We start from the raw sequence: 14,564 nt of genomic DNA on the forward strand, positions 1-14,564 counted from the left end.
ACCGTATCATCGAGCAATATTTGAGGGCCTTTGTTCACCATAAACCCTCTGCTTGGGGCCGATACTTACCTTAGGCTGAGTGGTCATATAACACTTCGTGCCATTCAGTGACCGGCATGACCCCATTCGAAGTTACCTTTGGACGAAAGGCTCCTAATTTTCCTCAGTATATAACGGGCACATCCAAGATTGATGTTGTGGACGATATCCTCAGTCAGAGGGAACACTTATTCTAAACTTATTCTAAACTCAGGCCACACCGGCAGACTTCAGCCGTCGGCAACACTTATTCTAAACTGGCCAAATGCTACTATGGACCGTTCCAAGTCACAGAGCTCATGGGCAAGGTCGCTTACAAGCTGCAATTACCAGAACATTCGCGCATTCATCATGTTTTTCATTCATCCCTCCTCAAGCCATATATTGCCCCTACAACCCCGACGGACGTCGCTGAGCTTCCACCCATGGCCATTGATAACCATCCTGTCGTCACCCCTTTAGCCATCGTGGCATCCAAAATAATTCCCTCCGAGTCAGGACCAAAACATATGGTACTAGTGCAATGGAGAGGCCTTCCGCCGAAAGAAACCTTTTGGGAAGAATGGCAGACCTTTAAGACACTTCACCACCTTGAGGACAAGGTGTTGTTTGATGGGCACGGGAGTGATATGAAGACAACTGAGGAGCTACAATTAGCAAGGGAGGTGCAGGAAGAAAGTGAAGCAAGGCCCAAAAGAAAGAAAGCAATACCGCTATACCTGGAAGACTACGTACGCAGCCTATAAGGAAAGCATGCAACCTATTGCATGAAGTGTTCATCAGCGAGGAAGTTAGTTAGGGAAGTTAGTTAGGAGGCGCCAATGCTGTTAGGATTCTGTTAGAAGTTTTTGTTAGAAGGTTCTAGATTCTGTTAAGAACCTTGTCATATAAATAGCTTGTAATAAGGTGTTTAAAGGAATGAGAATATACGCTACTTTCATCTTCTTCTTCTTCTTCTCTACACTTCTGGAGACGCTTGGTCTTTGAAATCCAAGTGTAACATCGACATATTTGAGAATGAAAGGAAAATTGAATTTGAAATATGAAGTGGTGGATTGGAGAGAAAAAGAAAAAAAAAAAGGAAGTGGTTTTAAATTGATGTGTGTTGTTGAAACAGAGTGTGAAGAATGAGATCAGCCAAGTTCTGGTTGTCGACTTCCGTTTTTCTCTGGAACGTGGCGCTTGGCCTTTTAATGCCATTTTTTGTTTCACCAAGTAGTGCCCAAAGTCGTCTTAGTCAGGAACTTTGAATAATGTGATATTTTTCTCCAAATTTATTTTATATTTAAGAGTCAAATAAAATTTAAATATTTAATTAAAGAATACAAATTATTATTAGTTTTTATTTTCTTAAAAAAATAAAGGAAAAAAATTAATTTGACCAGTAAAAGTTAGAACGGGATATCAGTTTTATCATTTTACATTATAAATGTTTTTTATATGTTTAAAATTTATTTTTGTAAAATAAAATATGTTGAAAATGTTGGACCTTGTGGCCTCAATAATCTTAAGAGGGATAGGCTTAGAATACAGAAGAAGCAACAACAATCAATTTAACAATGTTCTTTAAACATGCAAGACACAATTGATTGCAACAAAATAAATAAGATAAGGGAAGAGAGAATGCAAACACAGTTTTATACTGGTTCGGCCACAACCTGTGCCTACGTCCAGTACTCAAGCAACCCACTTGAGATTTCCACTATCTTTGTAAAATCCATTACAAAGTCTGAACCACACAGGAACAACCCATCCCTTGTGTTCAGGAATCCTTTACAACAAGAGACTCAAAGTCTCTTAACTAATCTCATTGAATAAGAAGAATGGAAGAAGAATTCTCTCTTCAAGAGAAGAATATTACAATGAAGATCCATGGATGAACTCTTAATGGATGTGCAAGTGTTTGCCCAAGAGTTCTTTGAGAGAGCATTTGACAATGAAGTTCTCTTGGAATCTCTCTCATTTTCTTTTGAGAGGATAAGACATTTTGGACCAGCAAAACTCTCTCTCTCTAAAATTCGTGCCCAAGTCACCTATTTATAGGCCTTTGATGGTCATTCACAAATCTAATGAAAAGATGTGACTGTTGGCAGATTTTCTGAAAACTTTCCACTGGTAATCGATTACAATGTTTGTGTAATCGATTACACAGTTATAATTTGAAGGGTTATGACTTTTGAATTTGAATTTCCAAAGTTTCGTTGCTGGTAATCGATTACAGACATATGGTAATCGATTACATGTTGAAAATTCAAATTCAAAACCTTTTTCAACAGCTATTTCTCAACCCTGTCTTCTGGTAATCGATTACACTTCCTGGTAATCGATTACCAGAGCCTTGCATGTCTTGAAAGCACATTGTTTTAAGGCAAGGCTTGGTCTTTAGTGAATCTTGAAACAAGGCTTTGTTTGTTGAAGCAATCTTGAATTATTCTTGAAGCAAATGCTTATCATTTGAAGCAGCCTTGTTAGATTCTTCTTTGACATCATCAAAATCATGTATACATATATTCACAGAAAATTGATCATAAAAAAACATAGTTGATATATAAATTATAATTAAAATTTAATATCAATGAATATTTTTACATATATAAATTGTATTTTAATTTTATAACAAAATTCTCTTTTATTATTTATCTTATTCAATGTTTTCTACTTTTTTAGTTTTTTTTTCTTTGGACATATATTATTTTCTTTTTTGTTTTTATTTTTTGTTTTTCATTTTTCTTTCCCTTTCTCTTTTTAATTTTTTAATTTTATTTTTTATTTCTTTTTCTTTCCTTTTTATTTTATGTTTTTATTGATTATTGAAAATTATATGACTATTGATGTGTAATAATTATATTTAGATTTTTTGAATTAACATTATTTTTATTTATTTATAATAAATGATACATGAGATTATTTATTTATAATATTATGAATATAAACATTTATATTATGATGCTGAAGATTTTGTATTAAAAATGAATTTCAAATTTTGACTCTATGTTTCATTATTTCATTTTAAAAACATTTATTGATTAATCATTTTACAATAATGTTTAATTTTTATACATAAATATATAATAAAAATAGTAAAATTAAATTAATAAATCATGTAGGACCATTCTAAGCAACAAATCAATCATGATCACAATTTTGACTATATGTTTAATAATTTCATTTTAAAAAATTATTGATTAATCATTATATAATAATGTTAAATTTTTATACATAAATATATGATAAAAATAGTAAAATTAAATTATTAAACATATTTTTAGTGCAAAATAGTTTTAAATTACTTCACCAATAATATGATAAACAAATTGAGTTAATTTTAATTTTTTTATGACAACAAAGTATTATTATTATTTGAGAGACAATCTTATTAAAGGTAGGTATGAATATGATGAATGACAAATATTTAGCATTACAACATACAATCTCTTTCTCAAATATTACTTTTAAATCCTATAGAATTATTTTTACTTACAAACCATATAAAATAATTTGTAATAATTTCATAAATGAATATTTTGTTGAATAATATTTATATTATGAAGTTAAATTTTTAATCTAAACATTAATTTAGATCTTATTAGTTAATATATTTATTACAAAATAGTATTTTGACTCTATGTTAAATATATTCATATGTGAAAATTTTAGTTGACTAATATTTATATAATAGTGTTAAATTATTTCCATAAATATATTATAATAAATTTATTGAATATATTTTCATTACTAAAAATTAGTTTTATATTAATTCATGAATAATATTATATTAAATTAGTTTTAATTTTAAATGAAAGAGACTACAAATATTATTCACAGGAAATAATTCTACTAGAGTCATAGAACCATTATGGATGACAAATATTTTTTTTGTATTTCTCACAATTTTATATATAATCTAAGACTCAATTTTTATTTTTTAGTTTTAAATCCTATATAATCATTTTTACTTATATATTATATAAAATATTTTTAAATAATTTCATCAATAAATATTTTGTTAAATAATATTTATATTATGTAATTGAAATTTTATACTAAGCATTAATTAAAACCTAGCAAGTTAGAATATTTATTATATAATAATATTTTACTCAAATTAATTAAATATAATTATTTATCATATTTGTTACAAAATAACATTTGGACTCTATATTTAATAATTTCATATACAAAAATAATTAAATACTTTTTATGATAAATTCCACATATATCGTCCATGGGAAATAATTAGTTATCAATCTTTTTTTTAAATCTTAAATCTTACAAAATCATTTTTACTTAGAAAGCATATAAAACTAGGTTTTAAATTCATGCATGGCGCGTGTTTGCTTAAATTATATTTTTTATATTTGTATTTAGTTTTTTAAAATATATTTATATATAAAAAAAATTATCAGTTGTTAAAATATTTAGTAATATATTCAATATAATTACAATGAAAGTTTTTAAAACATAATCTTAAATTATAAGATAATTAAAATTCCTATTATTGCAATTAAAATTTTTATTTATTAAATTAAATATTTAATTGTATTTAAAAATTCATAATAATAATTAATGTTATTCAAATATAAATATATTTAGTTGTATATTATAAAAATACTACATTAATAATATTTAAAAAAATCATATTATTTTCTTTTCTTAAGTTCATTTTAATTTTTTAATTTTATTTTTTAAAAAATATGTTTCATGAATTGAAGACATATTTCATTATTTATATTTTATATTAATTAAATATTGTTGGGATTTTTATTTTTTACAGACAATTTTGGGATTTTTTTTAATATTATAAAAAGTTTACGTATTTTTTTATTTATAGATATTAATTTTTATTCAAGTAACCAACAAATGTATACTATATAATTTCTTCTTCCTTTGATTGCAGTATGAGAAAATATGGAGTAACAAAAATCTAGGTCACGTTTCATAATTGTGATTTTAATGTGCAATGCCTTTTTTTTTTTTTTGGAAAATCTGAGATGCTTCGTTATTTGGAGACTCACATATTTTCTAAACTTAAAAATTTTAAAATGAGAATTATTTCCAGAAAATGAAAATAGAAAACATTTTCTAAAATCAAAGCACCCTTAAGTTTTCTTCTTTTTTTAACATGAAATTTATAAAATTATACAATTAAGTTATATTACGATCCAGAGGGCAACAATTATATTTGGAAATACATATTATTAACTTAGTTAACATTTTTAAAATTATATACTTACTAAATATTTTTTCCTCAATGATAAAAAAATATACTTACTAAATACCATTAAGTTATTCTGTAAAAAAAATATGATTAATGCATGCAAATTAATTACTCGTTAAATGTAATTTGGTCTCCCTTTAATCTAATTAGGTCTAACTAACGGATATGCAGGAATCTGATTTGGAAATATATGCTATTAAGTTAATTTCTTTGTTTAAATATTAATTATTATTTTTTAAATTATATAATAAATATCATTAATGGGATAAAGTTAATATCTCATTAAATTAATTAGTTGCACTTGCATTGATTATTTTGATTTATTTTATCAAAAAAACAAACATATGTGTAATTTTTTGGTGCATAAATTTGTTTCATAAAAATTTCACTCAAATTTATTTGATTTTTTAAAAATATAAAATTATCATAAATTTTTTTATAGTTTTCTATTACAAGCATTTCAAAATTAATGTAAAACAAATAACTCTTTTTTAAAACCTAATTCATGTGTTTCTAACCAAACGAAAGATGAAAAGAATAAAAAAAAAAATGCAAGCAATGAGATATCATAACCATGAACTCACAATTAAAAATGAACCTGATGAACTCCTACAACCATTGAAATAAAACATACCCGTGACATAAATTAATGACATGTCAACACATAAAACACGCAAGAAGAAAAAACACATAATAAAAAAGAAGAGATGAAACACATAACAAAAGTCTTTATAAAAAAAAGGAGGAAGACGTAAAAAGAAAACATAATAAAAAAAAAGTCTATAAAACGTTAAAAGTTTTTTCTCTAGGCCTACCTCTCACTGCTTGTTTATTTTCTCTCTTATGATCAAAGTTAGTTCTTTTTGTATGCTTATTTTTCTTTTCTGAATCTCCAAAACTATCCATTAATCGCCTACCTCATTCTTTATGATTTGATATGTTGATATCAAGTATTATTATAACACTCTAAGAAGAAAAAAATCACTAAAAAAATAGATATTTCCAACGAAATATTTTTCACGGAATTTATCCTGTCAGAAATATTGTATTTTCCTATAGATATTTTTGAAGGATTGTAACTCTAATCCTCTGTCACTCCCCTTTGCGACTTGATAAGGGAACCCGTTGTGCCTCCGTGACTGTTGTGCCTCCGCGACCGTCGTGCCTCCGTTGTACCTCCACTGTCAGCCCACGTCACCAACAGGTAAGCCATTGTAACCCATCCCTCTCTCTTGCTGCTTCTCACCTCACCATTGGCTTCAATCGAACTTGCGAGGAACGGGAACTTTCTCAGATTAACATACACTGTCTTAAAGGAGTTACTCAGTCTCGTCGTAGGAGTTGGAGTGGGTGCTGGCTCGAGTTTCTTTCTTATCTTAGTGTGCTCACTGCTGCTAATAAAACCATTGTGCTCAAGCTTCAAGTTTGCTTAATATATCACTTTTTAGTTTACTATTTTCTTAATAGCTTCCTACTATTAGTGCAAACCATTTTGCTATGTTTCATGTTTTTTTGTTCGTGTTGTGGTTTTGAGTTTGAAAATTGAACGTTTGTGCTTAGCTTTTTGAACTATACGGTATGTTGTTGTTTGGATGGCACTATATCACATGAATGCATTTTGGTTTGCAACCTGGTGTGTTTGCAAGGGGTTGTGAAGCGAATTTAATAATAAATAAAATCAAATGCTTTCTCTCTGGTTCTTTGTATATTTATTGAAAAAGTATAAAATATTTATAGAGTATCTTCAATAATACTTAAAAAATTAAGTATTATAATAAAAAAATTACAATAAGTGACTTAAATATATTTTTAATTCAAAAGTTTTACAATACTTAGGCATAAGCAGGCACTTACCTTTGATATTTTTTGAACATGCTTTTTGCAAGACCAAATATGAGGGAATACAGAGTATCATCTAAATCTGAAAAACAATATCATAGTTATAACATACATGGATATCAAAATTTTAGGTTTTGATTCGGTATCTAAAATGTTTTTATGATTACGATACAAGCCTCGGCAAAAAAAAAATTCATATTCTGCATGAATACGAGTGCATGAATAGTTGGTCATAAATATTGTGATTCTTCACATGGTTATAAATTTTCATTTTGTTTCAGTTGCTAAAGCCAATGATCATCAAAACAAAGCTTTAATTCTGAATTCCTAGTACAGTAAAAGTATTTTACCCCATCACTCAGTCATACAAAACTTAACCATTATAACAACTCAAGACTCAAACTCTTCGAATAATCTACTAATACTTATTTGGAGAAAATTAAGGTTAAAATTAGTTCTCATTGGTAGTTGATTGAAATTAAACTGTCAACATTTTATAAGGTATCTTATATTCTAATACTTACTGGTTTTGACAATTCTACTTGTATTTGCTTGAGTTTGATCCAATAAAACTAGTCTTACCATGCCAAAATTTGCAATCTTAGCATTCATCTCTTTATCTAAGAGAATGTTGCTTGCTTTGAGATCACGATGGATAATATGCAATCGAGAATCTTCATGAAGGTAGAGAAGGCCTCCAACAATACCTCTAATGATTTTGTAGGTGTTTCCCGATCCAATTGTGCTTTCATGGATGGATCTGCACATGCAGCCATCAGTTTTAACGCAACATGAATAAATTAGGCTTTGCCTTGAACCAGAACTAAAATATAGCGAAACATTCTAATTGTGCAGTTATTCAGACCTATCGATTACGAAGTAATCAAGGTTTTTATTATGAACATCATAGCAATACAACCCAATGGGAGAGTAGGCCCAAGAGGGTGCAGAAGACACCAACATATCCCTTGCCCGACAGCACTATCACAGTTATAACAAACTAGGATGTGTTCCACTATTCTGTTATTTGCAATTCTATCTTTTTTCTGTTATGGGTCATGAGTGCCAAGCCTCATCCGTTGTATGATCACTATAAATATACCATGGAAAGGAAATAAGAAGCAAAGAAGAATTATCAAATATATGTTAGTGTAGTTAGCTAGTCCTCTGTTCCTAACAATTTGGTCCGACCTGCCTTTAACCTGTCGGAAGCATGACTAATCCCCACCTCTGTTTGTGGCATCCTATCCCCCCATCCATCCACCACCACCCACATCTGCACTTATTCTACCCCCCACAGGTCTCATCCCTTCTATTTCACCACCTTTTGCCATTTTCCTTGTCTTACTTTAGTTTCACCGAACATTTGATCGATGATGCCGCCAAGGACTAAGTCGCCATCAACCTCGGCAACACCATCTTTGATGCTAAGCGTTTGCATGGAAGGAGATTTTCTGCTGCCTCCATTCGGAGTGATCGGCAGTTATGTCCATCTAAGGTTTTCCTTGGTCCTCCTGACAAACCTATGATTGTGGTCAACTACAAGGGTGAGGACAAGCAGTTTGCTGTCGAGGTAATTTCTTCCATGGTTTTCATGAAGATGTGTGAGATTCAGCTTCCTTCCATAGTTGTTGTTAGCGATCAGTTTTTCGGTAAATCCAATGTTCTTGAGTATTTGGCTGGTATTAGTCTGCCACATGACCAAGGCAATTGTATTAGGGTGCCCTTGGATATGAGGCTCTGCAATCCCCCTATTCCAACCCCAGAGCTTGTGTTGGAGTTCTATGGCAAGGCCATTAGTCTTACCAATCAGAGAGAGACCACTCTCCTCTAGAGCCAATCACACTTTCGTGTTGTCGTGTTGTGTCTATCCATCATTGTTCTTTGTCATTTTGGAAACCCTAAACCACGCTTTTGACAAGATCAAGATTGATTGAACATGGATGCAGAGTACGATGTGAACATGTTGAGCACGAGTCTCAATGAGTGCATTCTCCGTGGTCTTCTCTCCATCGATGACCTCAAGGTTCTGCATATGGATAGGAATGAATATTATGGAGAAGAGTCCACTTCGCTCAATCTTAATAAGCTTTGGACCAGATTTAGGGGAAATGACAAGCTTCTTCCATATTTGGGCGCCAGTAGGGACTACAGCATGGATATGAACCCTAGGTTTAGTTTGGTTAATGGCAACTTGGTGCATGTTCTTATACATACCAATATTACCCATTCTCTCAATTTCAACGTTGTGGATGGCAGATATGTGTTTACTGAAGGAAAGATTCATAAGGTGCCCACAAACAACATGGTGGCCTTGCATCCCCCACTTATAGGGCTATTTGCACAACGTCGAGCACACAATTTTTTTCATCTATGTGCAAAACTACAATGAGAGTGATCCCAAGACCCACGCGGGGATGGACTTGACGCGAGTGACTACTCAAGAGTTGATAACAAAATATGGCCTTGATGATAACACTATAGACTTAATTGGTCATGCTTTGGCCCTTCCTAGCGATCATCGCTACTTGGCACAACACTGGACACTGTGAAGAGAATGAAGTTATATGCAGAGTCTCTTGTACACTTTCAAGGAGGGTCACCTTACACACATCCTTTCTATGGTTTAGGAGAGCTTCCCCAGGCATTTGCATGGCTTAGTGTTGTTTTTGGTGAAACATATATGTTGCATAAGCTTAAGTGCAACATAGAATTTGATGAGGAAGGCAAGATTGTTGGTGTCACATCTGAATGAGAGCTTCTTTTGTTGAGGTATGACTTGCCAATTCCATTTGTAAGCTTTGTGGCTATGAATGACATCTTTCAAAAGGTACCAAATAGCCAAGGTTTACAAGGTGAATCCAAGGGAAGATACCACCATGCTTTTATCAGTGTGGCTTGGATATTGCTAGTAATCCTGGTTTATATGAAATTATGGGTTTGACTTTCGACGTTGTTAGGATTTTGGAAAAAATACTTGATGAGCTGAACATTGGGGAACATGATATAAAGTTGAATGATAGAAAATTATTGGATGGCATGTTGCAAATGTGTGGAATACCTCGTGAAAATTTTGGGACAATATGTTCCAATATTGACAAGTTAGACAAAGAATCTTTTCAACAGCTAAGAAAAGAAATGGTGGCAGACAAAGGATTATCTGTAGAGATAGCTGACAGAATTGAAACTAAAGAGCATTTTTGCTGCTAAGCATTTTTCTGTTGTTGGTCAACTAGAGTTTATGGTTGTCCTCTTTATCCCCTTGAGGGCACCTTTTGATCTCTTTGACACTAGGAAGATGCCTAGCAAAATCCAACTGTATGTCCCCTGTGTTTTCATTTTGGACAACTGCGAGGAGTTGATGCTAGAATATTTTAGCTTTGTTAGGGGTATTGTGGATTCTGAGGATCTTCCTCTCAACATTTCTAGAGAAATGTTGCAGCAGAACAAGATCTTGAAAGTCATTAGGAAAAACTTGGTCAAGAAGTGCATTGAGATGTTCTTTGAACTTGCTGAGAACAAGGAGGACTATAATTAGTTTTATGTAGCCCTCTCTAAGAATCTAAAACTTAGTATTCATGAGGTTTCTCAGAACAAGACAAAGCTTACTGAATTGCTCAAGTATCACCCCACTAAGAGTGGTGATGTGATGACCAGCCTCAAGGTCTATGTTACCAGCATGCACGAAGGACAGAAAGACATCTACTACATAACTGGTGAAAGCATGAAAGTTGCTATGAATTTCCCTATTTCTATTTTGTTTTCATTGCCCAACCTTGAGGACAAGGTTGATTTTCCAGCGGTGGGTAATGATAGCAATACAGCCCAAAGGGAGAGTAAGCCCAAGAGGGTGCAGAAGACACCAGCATATCCCTTGCCCGACAACACTATCACAATTATAACAAACTAGCATGTTTCCACTATTTTGTTATTTGCAATTTTGTTATCATTGTTATCTTTTTTCTATTATGGTCATGAGTGTCAAGTCTTATCCGTTGTATATAAATATACCATGGAAAGGAAATAAGAAGCAGAGAAGAATTATTAAATATAGGTTAGTGTAGTTAGCTAGTCCTGTTCCTAACAGAAGATATTCACGCAGGGATTAAATTTAATTTAGTAAGTTCTTCAAATATTTTACAACCAAAATAGAATATTGAGAGGTATAATTTCTGAAACCAGAACACAAAGTGTATATTAGTCCCTATTTCTTACCTTCTTGGTAATGACTTAATTACTCATGTTTGGAATTATTAAAAATATTTCATATTTTGTATGTTTAATAGAATGTATGTAGTTCAATTATTAGTTACAAGAAAGAATTACTCTAAATTATGATAGATCATATATGCCTTTCTAGAGAGATTTTTCTCTATATTTATATTTCATTGAAACAATGGAGGACTAAGTTGAAAATAGAAAGGTCATAGTAAATTGGTAGTTGGACTTGCCTACAAGATTTTTCCTCGCCTTCCTCCTTCTTAAATATAGGCAGAGACAAATGAGCAAACGAGAACACCAGTAGGCCCAACTATGGCAATGACAATTAGTGTTGTATTGCCACTTTCTGCAAAAACAAAAATCCTCTTCTGGGTTAAACATTTCAAGGATTAGGGATAATGAAATATCAAAATATCTGATAACTAATTAAAGAGAAAATGGCCACGAAAGTGGATCATGTAGTGATGTTCAGGTTTCAGTTTGTATGGCTCAGCTCATTTGTAATTATTACGATGTATGCAAATTAAGTATAATTCAGGTTTTGTACAAGATTGCCTCTTTTTTGGTTTGGACAAACGTTGTGTGAAATTCCCTCTGGCATTGTTGAGGCATGCGAGTTAATCATCCGGGTTTTAATCGGCTTTGCAAAGCCCAATGGTGTTTACTCTGGTTCTTGGCCATACGAGAAATTTTAGAAACCATTGAATGTAGAAACACACATGCAGATAAGCTAGACAAATTTGCAATAGATAATCGAATTATTGAGAAAAAAGTAATAAAAATATAGTAGTAAGAACATTCTAATTATTTTTTAATCAATTTTCTTAATATCTAATATTTTTTAAAAAATAAATATATTTACTTTGTATTTTCTTCTTCTAATAAGTACAATTTGTTGAAAGATGATGCATAATATACTGGAAAAGAGCTGTATAGAGCTAATATTGAAAAAATTGAAGTTTCTAAGTATAAAATATTTTATTTTTGAAAATTTTAAATAAATGAATAAGATTCTTATAAATAAATATAATTTAAATTTAGATATTACAAATTAAAAAAATATAATGTACAAAAGAGATTTAATTAAATTTAGATATTGTCGTCTATTTTTTAAAAAAATTTAGAATTCAAATAAAAAAATATACAAAGTATTATTATACACCTATACCTGATTGATAAGTACGTGATTATCACTCACATGACCTCACACCTAAAATATTATTATATTTCCCTTACAATGTATGGCTTCTTTTTATCCATTTTGCTCCTTTCGTTAGGCATAAACTTTTTTTAATATATTATTTGTGCGAATTATTCATAATTTATTGTAAAAATATCTAATTGATCATATTTAGTACAATGTTTCATTTCAATCAATTTTAACCAATTACAAAGTGTTGAAAATATATAGATAATGATTTTTAAACTTTTTTCTTTCTCTCTTACTCTGAGCTTCATAGTTAGTCTGTCTTGGGTGATCATTTCATTACAAACACGTACGCTCTATTATTCAGGTTAGTTGAGATTTTTTATATTATAGTTGCTTGAAATTTTCCATTTTTTCCAAGTAAAGTATGATCATAATTCATGCTACTAATATATAATAGAGATCACTCTAAGATTATGTATGACTAAACATGAATGTTTCTATTTTTTTTTGTAATATACAAAATATGAACAATATTCTTTGGAATCGTCGTTGGATGTATGATAGATGTTATAGTCATAGAAGCGGTTTGAAAGAGTGACCAAAGAATCCGTCTGAAATGAGCCATGGGAAATTTTCGATGGAATTTCTATCGGAAAGAATGCTTGGAAAATTTCTGACGGAAAATATCAGTCTGAAATTTCCGACAAAAATCATTTGTTGAAAATTTCCGACGGATTTTTCGTCAAAAAATTTCTGACAGACATAACAAATCCGTTGGCTTAAATTTCTTATGACCATTTTTCCGATGGATTTTTGCCGTCGGAAAAACATTTTTTTTTTAAGTGAATGCATTATGATGATTGTTACTCAATTTTAGAGATAACGATGGTTTCTTAATTATAAGGAAAATTACTTAAATTTATTCACCAAGAATCATTTTTCCTAAATACAAATATGTAAATATACACAAAACAAAAATATGTAAGATAAAATATGAAATTCTTGAAAAGGGAAGGGTGAGTGAGAGAAAAGTTTTTGGTGGAATTTTGATAAAGAAAATAGTAGATAAAGAAAAGAGAGAGAGAGAGAACGTGCAACTAAAACAAAATCTGAGAGTCGTTACTTATGAAAAGTTAAGGAAATAAATGAGACTTATAAGAAATTAATAGAAAAAAAACAAGAAAGAATGAGTCACTTACTCATGAAGCCAAATTGGTGCAGTTATTTTTTTATCATTTTTTTTTTGGGGCTTTGGCTTTTGTTTTATTTTTAAGAGAATTGATTAGATTTAAAGATGATACGTTAAATTTTTCAAAGAAAGTTTAAAATTTAGTTACTTATTAGAAAAAGTGACCTCTAAGTTTGTAATAAATTGCTCATAGAAATTTGTCATGATTGCGATTGCTATGAATTTGATTTGAATCAATGATATTTTTTTTTTAATCAAATAGCTTACTTGACCTGCGAGTTTGAATTGTATATTATAAAATATTTTAAATCTATATACATATATTAAATTATTAATTTTTAAAGTAAATAATTATTGCAAAAGTAAATATTTATATGTAAGCAGTTTTTTTAAATGATTTTTTAATACTATATCATCTGTTATTTTTTAGTTTTCTCTATTTCTATTTAATAAATATATAAGAGATAACAATGGTAAATTATTATTGTAAAAATTAACAATGTTACAGCACAATCATATCAATGGTAACTATGAAGTTAAAAATTCGATCTGCATTAAAGTAAAAGTTACATAATTATAGTAAATCAACTGACTATTATGAAATTAAAGTCTTGATTGAACAACGTACTCTAAAAATTTTAACTAAAGTTTACACTCATTCATATATACAATTATTATTTTAAAATAAATAAATCAATACTATGTTATGTCTTATCTTATTAATTTTCTTAATGATTATTTAATAATTTTTAATTTTTACATATATTCAATTACTATTAGATTATTAATTTTTAAAAGTAAATAATTAATGTTTTCTAGAAGATAATAATAATAATAAATTATTTTAACATTTTTATTAATCCTCCATTAATGTTATATCATATTAAATTATATCAATGATTATTGTG

The 14,564-nt window shown here is 30.0% G+C and overlaps 2 pseudogenes; both read left to right on the plus strand.

Annotated features, from left to right (window-relative positions):
• The first annotated feature begins 9,035 nt into the window (after window positions 1-9,035).
• On the plus strand, window positions 9,036-9,851 carry LOC100781656 (guanosine nucleotide diphosphate dissociation inhibitor 1-like; annotated as a pseudogene).
• A 179-nt stretch (window positions 9,852-10,030) lies between these two features.
• On the plus strand, window positions 10,031-11,006 carry LOC100802889 (heat shock protein 82-like; annotated as a pseudogene).
• Window positions 11,007-14,564: the final 3,558 nt, after the last annotated feature.

This window comes from Glycine max, chromosome 2 (genome assembly GCF_000004515.6).
Source record: "Glycine max cultivar Williams 82 chromosome 2, Glycine_max_v4.0, whole genome shotgun sequence".
NCBI classification, from domain to species: domain Eukaryota; kingdom Viridiplantae; phylum Streptophyta; class Magnoliopsida; order Fabales; family Fabaceae; genus Glycine; species Glycine max.